The sequence below is a fragment of the Asparagus officinalis genome, chromosome 7 (genome assembly GCF_001876935.1).
Source record: "Asparagus officinalis chromosome 7, Aspof.V1, whole genome shotgun sequence".
NCBI lineage: Eukaryota > Viridiplantae > Streptophyta > Magnoliopsida > Asparagales > Asparagaceae > Asparagus > Asparagus officinalis.
This window is the reverse complement of record NC_033800.1, coordinates 12,737,612-12,744,346: the sequence shown is the minus strand read 5'-3', so window position 1 is coordinate 12,744,346 and position 6,735 is coordinate 12,737,612.

The window sequence follows — 6,735 nt, the reverse complement described above, 5'->3', positions numbered from 1 at the left end:
GCGTATGAAAACTGTGTTGGCAGCAGTTAGACGCTACGGTGGCAGCGTTTAAGAGCTGCATTTGTAGCATCTAGGAGCTGTGTTTGCGGCTGGGTTTGTGCTGCGTTTGGAAGCTGAAGACGCACAAGTTGCGTTGCTTTGACTTTGGAATGCAACCGCAAGCTTTGCGTTTTGAGTTGAGAAATCGACCATGAGCTCTACGTTTGGAGCTTGAGATGCGGGTCTGACCCTTGCATTCTGATTTTGGAACGCAGGGAGGACCTCTGTGTTCTAATTTGTAGTCTCTTTTGCTAGAACGTTATAAAGATCGTCATCTTGTAATCTTCACCTTGGTTCCTTGACGTATAAGAGTTGTCAGATTGTAACTCTCGATGTTGATTGTGAAGACTATTAAATTAGAGCTTTCATCAGTTGTTGTAAAGGTCATCAGATTATAACCTTTATTGATCTACGTGAAAGTCTTCAAATTATAGTCTTCTGGAAGTCATCAAATTGTAACTTCTATCATCGATGTTTGATGGGGATCAGCAATCTGCAGTGATTTTTAAACAGCCTACAGTTTTCTAAACTTGATTTTAGTTTAGAAATGAAAATTTGGACATCGCAAAGAGGAACGCTTAGGCTCTGTTAGGGGAGTGTAGTGTAAAGTGCGTGCTTCCTGTGAAGGGGTGTATTATAACTTACATAATATATCTATAATGAGAACTGTGGGGATGTAGGTTTGGTTTTGTGCCCTTGCTTTATGATTTGAACGAAAGTATTCATTTAAGGGCCTGTTCGTTTGCCTAAAAAAAGAGGGAAATCAAAGAAATGGAAAATTATTAAAATGAAGAATTGTTTTTGGAGTGTTTGGTTGGCTAAAAAAGAAGGAAATCAAAGAAATGGAGATGAAATAATGTTAGTTGTCACATTATTATTGGATGATGTGAGTGATTTTTTAAGAAAACTAGTTTTGATGTTGTTCGGTGGCGAAAAAATAAGGAAATGAATTATGAGAAACCTATTTCCTGTAGTTTGTTGTTTTCTTTTGTTCGGTTCATTCTAAAAAATAAGAAATAAAATGAGATGAGATGAGTTATCATTGTATTATTGGGTGATGTGATCCAAGATTAAGAAAAGTGTTTTCAAAACTTTTTGGGATGAAAACAAAGAAATAAAATGTTAATGAGATAAGGTGAATTGTTATAATATTTTATTGAAGAAATAAAATGTTAATGAGATAAGGTGAATTGTTATAATATTTTATTGGATGATGTGAGTGATTTGAAATGATGAGAAGAGATGAGTTGAGTGATGTTTGGATAAAAATAATATTTTATTAGATGTGATGGATGAGTTGTTAGATGAAAATAATATTTTATTAAATATGATGGATGAGTGGTTAGATGAAAATAATATTTTATTAGATGATGTGGATGAGTTGTTGGATGAAAATAATATTTTATTAGATGTTGTGGGTGAGTTTTAGGGATGGAAATGGAGGAAATAGAACTTTTTGAGATTTTCACCTTTTCCATTTCCATTTCTTGGTTTTTAGAAAACAAACGAACAGGCCCTAAGAATAAAGTGAATTTATGTTACTTTAATTTTTATAGTGGTGTATCATGTTTTGCAATGTTAGTAATGTGGCTGATATTTGGTAATTTGGAGTGATAAATGATGGCTTGTGATATATGTGGAGAAGAAGCAATTCCTTGATATGCGCTATTATTGTTTGAATCAGACATATATAAAGATATATTGTTTAACTTGCATGTACACGCTTACAATGTTTACATATGAAAACTATCTGCTTCAGATAAAGATATAAATGATGGCTTGTGATATTCAATAGATTAATTATTAAGTTTTACCTAATACAAGTGAACTATAGCAAATTAACTATTAACGTTTACCTGTTCCATGTTAAGTATAGTAGAGTAAGTGTTAACTTTTTTCTTTTAAATATTAAGTTTTGTTAATTAGCTGTTAAGTTTCACCTATTACATGTGAATTATAGCTGATTAACTATTAATGTTTAGTTGTTCTATATAAGTATAATTGAGTAATTGTTATTTTTATTCTTTTAAATATTAAGTTTATAGATTAACCGTTATGTTTTACCTAATATATGTAAACTTATAAAGCATTATGGGAGGAAAAACAACTCTCCAAGAGCTATTCTTAATGTGGATTTAAGGAAGGCATTTGACACAGTTAGCTGGGATTTCATCAAAAGCATGCTGATTGGATTGGATTTTCCTAGCACTACGGTTGGATGGATAATGGAATGTGTCACTACCCCTAAGTTAGTTCTCATTAGCAATAAATGGAGGGTTACATGGCTATTTCTAAGGAGCTAGAGGATTAAGACAAGGGGATCCTCTATCCCCTTATCTTTTTGTGATTGGGATGGAATATCTGTTAAGGAGAATGGATGCACTGAAGAAAGATAGAATGTTCAAATTTCATCCCAAGTGTTCTAAGTTGAAGATTACTCACCTTGTATTTGCAGATGATTTGTTGCTATTTTGCAAAGCTGATATGAGCTCTGTTGGAAAAATCTTTACATGTCTTCAAGATTTCAGTCAAGCTTCAGGTCTGGAAGCTAACCCCAGTAAATGCTCCATCTACTTGAGTGGGATAGATGATAATCTCAAAAGCCAAATTTGTAGCTTCCTCCATTTCTCAGAGGGTATTTTACCTATGAATATCTGGGACTCCCACTAAGTACAAAAGGGCTTACTTACATTGAATGCTCCGCATTGATAGGGAAAATTCAGGCCCAATTCCAAAACTAGCAGCAGAGAAGGAAACTGTCTTATGCTGGGAGATCAGAGATGATTAAATATGTTATTCTGGGTATGCATACATATTGGATTAGCAACTACATCCTACCAATAAAAGTCTTAGAAAAAATTGATAGACTATGCTTAGATTTCCTATGGGACAACAAGATGCACCTAGTATCCTGGAGTGTTGTATGTCAAAAGAAGAAAAAAGGGGGGCTGGGGGTTTTTTCAGCAAAAGCATGGAATTATGCAGCTGCTGTTAAGCTCCTGTGGATGGTACATTTGAAAAAAGATCTATTATGGATCAAATGGGTTCACGGCCATTACTTGAAAAATCATAACATATGGGAGGCACAATCAAGAGTGAGTGATTCATGGATGTGGAGGCAGCTGTTGAAAGTAAGAGATGTGTTGTTGAATAAGTTTGGAAGCATCGAAAACATGAAGATAGGCATGGAAAGTTGCACAACAAATGATAAAATCAAACTATCGGCTGTGTATAAAATCTTGACACAGCCAGCTTCTGAGGTTGGATGGTCTGATACAATATGGGATAGTTTCATTTATCCAAAGCACTCATTTACTATGTGGTTAGCATGCAATTAAAAACTTCTCACCATGGATAGACTGTGTCGAATGGGGATTATGAACTCAGATCAGAGCAAGTGTATTCACGGAGAGAAGGAACATGATAAACGCCTTGCAGATGAAGAGCTTTCCCAGAAGTCATGGTGAGCTCTATACGTCCACTTCCTATTATTGATTTAGTGGAGTCATCTGCTAAGCTTATGCTTCCTCCTCTTGATTCCTGATAATTTGAAAACCAATAACGATCATTACAGACATGGTTATTTGCTCTGGAATCCAAATACCAATCAGTGGAAGAAGTTAGAGAATTTACAAGATGAGATGAAGAGGCTAACCTGAAAGAGGTTGGATTCATTTCAATCATATTAACTTTTTTGGATCCATTTCCTTTAGGAGCAGGTTTAATCGGTTCCCTCTTCCGAAAAAATAGTTGGGAGCCATGTGGTTGGTTCTACCACAAACAAAGCAGAACTTTCCATCAGACTTATGGCTGGAAGAATATGGATTTGATTTGAAGGAAGATTTGTTAAAAGATTGTTGGTTTTTCTTGAATTTCTTCCCTTTGGGTTTAAAATTCCTAGATTTAGGCTTATCCTCTACCAAGTTTACTTTAGCTTTTGATTCATTCTTGGTTTTGGAATTTTGCTTATACATTACTCTTTGTAATCACAAATTTATTGGATTCTTTTACAATCCTATAACCAGCTCTAAGAAGAAGAGATTCACTAATCAGATTGCGACGGAGAGAAGGAACATGATAAACGCCTTGCAGATGCATAGCTTTCCCAGAAGTCACGATGAGCTCTATACGTCCACTTCCTATTATTGGTTTAGTGGAGTCATCTGCTAAGCTTATGCTTCCTCCTCTTGATTCCTGATAATTTGAAAACCAATAACGATCATTACAGACATGGTTATTTGCTCTGGAATCCAAATACCAATCAGTGGAAGAAGTTAGAGAATTTACAAGATGAGATGAAGAGGCTAACCTGAAGGAGGTTGGATTCATTTCAATCATATTAACTTTGTTGGATCCATTTCCTTTAGGGGCAAGTTTGGCTGGTTCCTTCTTCCGAAAGAAACAGTTGTGAGCCATGTGGTTGGTTCTACCACAGACAAAGCAGAACTTTCCATCAGACTTATGGCTGGAAGAATTGGAATTGGAAGAATTTGATTTGAAGGAAGATTTATTGAAAGATTGTTGGTTTTTCTTGAATTTCTTCCCTTTGGGTTTAAAATTCCTAGATTTAGGCTTATCCTCTACCAAGTTTACTTTAGCTTTTGATTCATTCTTGGTTTTGGAATTTTGCTTATACTGGTCTTCAATACGAATAGCCTTGAGGGCTTCAGTTAAGGTTAGATCTCCTTTCTTATGTCGGAGATCTCCAGCAAATCTAGACCAGGAGGGGGGGAGTTTATCAATCAAACAGGAAACTTTATAATCGTCAGTAAAAATGTTTTCTTTTGATTGGAGATGACGGAGGAAATCTAGGAATTCATGAATTTGTTCATTAATGGGCTTGTCATCAACCATCATGAACTTATTGAATGAGGAGGAGGTAAAACGTAGAATTCCGGCATCATCATAGTCATATTCTGCTTCAAGAGCATTCCATAGGTCTTTTGCACTTTTGAACTCATAGTATATATCATAAAGGTTGTCTGCAAGTGCACTAAAAATCCTATGACAACAATGATAGTTGATTTCTTCTGGTTTCATAAAGCTAGAAAAGGAGCTAGCACCAGAACCAGAAGTGAAAGGAGCAAACTGTGCAGGATCAGGAGTCAAAGGTTGAGAACCACTAGTAGAAGACTCAGGAGTATCAATAGCAGATAAAAGACCTAAGGTAGTGAGCCAGTATTTCATCTGATTAGCCCACCGTTTATAATTGACACCGGTGAACTTCTCAGGTTTGACACTTTTTGAATGATTAGGAATTACCATAAGTCTAATTTTAGTTTACTAGTCTAGGTAGATGTAATCTGATCGAATAAAGAATTTTGTCAATACTACTAGACCAGAAACTTAATTAAACCTGCTCTTAACCAAAAACTCTAAAAGTAAAAAGATTAAAGTTTTACTCGGGTAGTTTGGTCAGGTAAGGATAGTACTAAAGGTTGATCAAATATCTATTAAGTACCTCGTTTCTTGCAGAACGCTTTACGCAACCCTTAAACCTTGCCTTAGACATCAATTAATCCAAGAAAACTTGAACTGGTTCACTTAAAGATTTTTTGTTTTTTGAAATATATAGAAATTGAATACAGAAGCAGCAAAATATTTATTATTATTATTATTATCTACTAATTTAGATGCAAAATTAGTTAACAATTAAAACAGTTAACTATATGTTAAAATTGCAAATTTAAATTAACAACAAAATTATCATCAATCTTCTAGATTGCTGTCAAAACGGAATATAATAATATAAAATCCAAATTAATGAGTTAGAAAATTCAGGCCTGATCGGGAGCAGTCGTGATGTCACTGCCCTAAAAGATTAAGGACCTGCCTATCACCCTGGCGCAATATGTCTCCTCTCCCCTAGCGATAAAACCCCCGGAATCAGCCGACCTCTGCACTCGGGCGTGAGTCACAGAGCTTATGCTCAGACGAAAACGGTTGCCCAAAATATAAATGTAAATATGTAGCCGAAATTTCTTGGAGAAATGAGAGTAGAGAAAGAAGAGAGCTTAGAAGTTGTTCTTCTCTTCGTTGGTGTGTCTTTGAATGAGCTCCACGCCTGCTTATATAAGTAAGGAGAAGTGTAACCCCCGCTGAATCCAAGGGACAGTTACGCACAAATCTTGCTTCCTTTACCCGCATGCAGCCGTTACAAAACGTGTAAAACGTGCAAAAATAAAAGCTTGAGAAGCAAAAAATGTGTGCGTGTGCGGTGCGGCGTGGCGCGCGTGTACGGGCGAGGCGTAGCGAGGCGAGGCGTGGCGTGCGTGCGTGCGCCCACGTGTGAGATAGATATACAAAACCCACAAAACTCAAAACACTATTCAAAACACAATAAGGAGAGAACCATTATATACCCTATACTATTCATCTCATTTTCCAATGTGGGACTATTCACAAAGGCAAAATTGCCTTTTCATGAACAAAACATCCAACAAGCTTCACGCAGTTTCCTTTCAGCAAGGATACACATTAACTCCAGTTTCTTTTTTTTAATTTACAAATCGTAACAAAAGCTTCAAGTAAAAGCACATATCAACCAAGCACATTGTTCAAGCACCTTAACCCAACAACCGAAACCTTAAAACCTGTCGGAGGCAACACTTTCCCCAACAAACTCCAAACCATTCAGCGTCTGGTACCTCAAATTACTACTGATTCCCATATGCGCAGACCAAGTCATCAATCTCC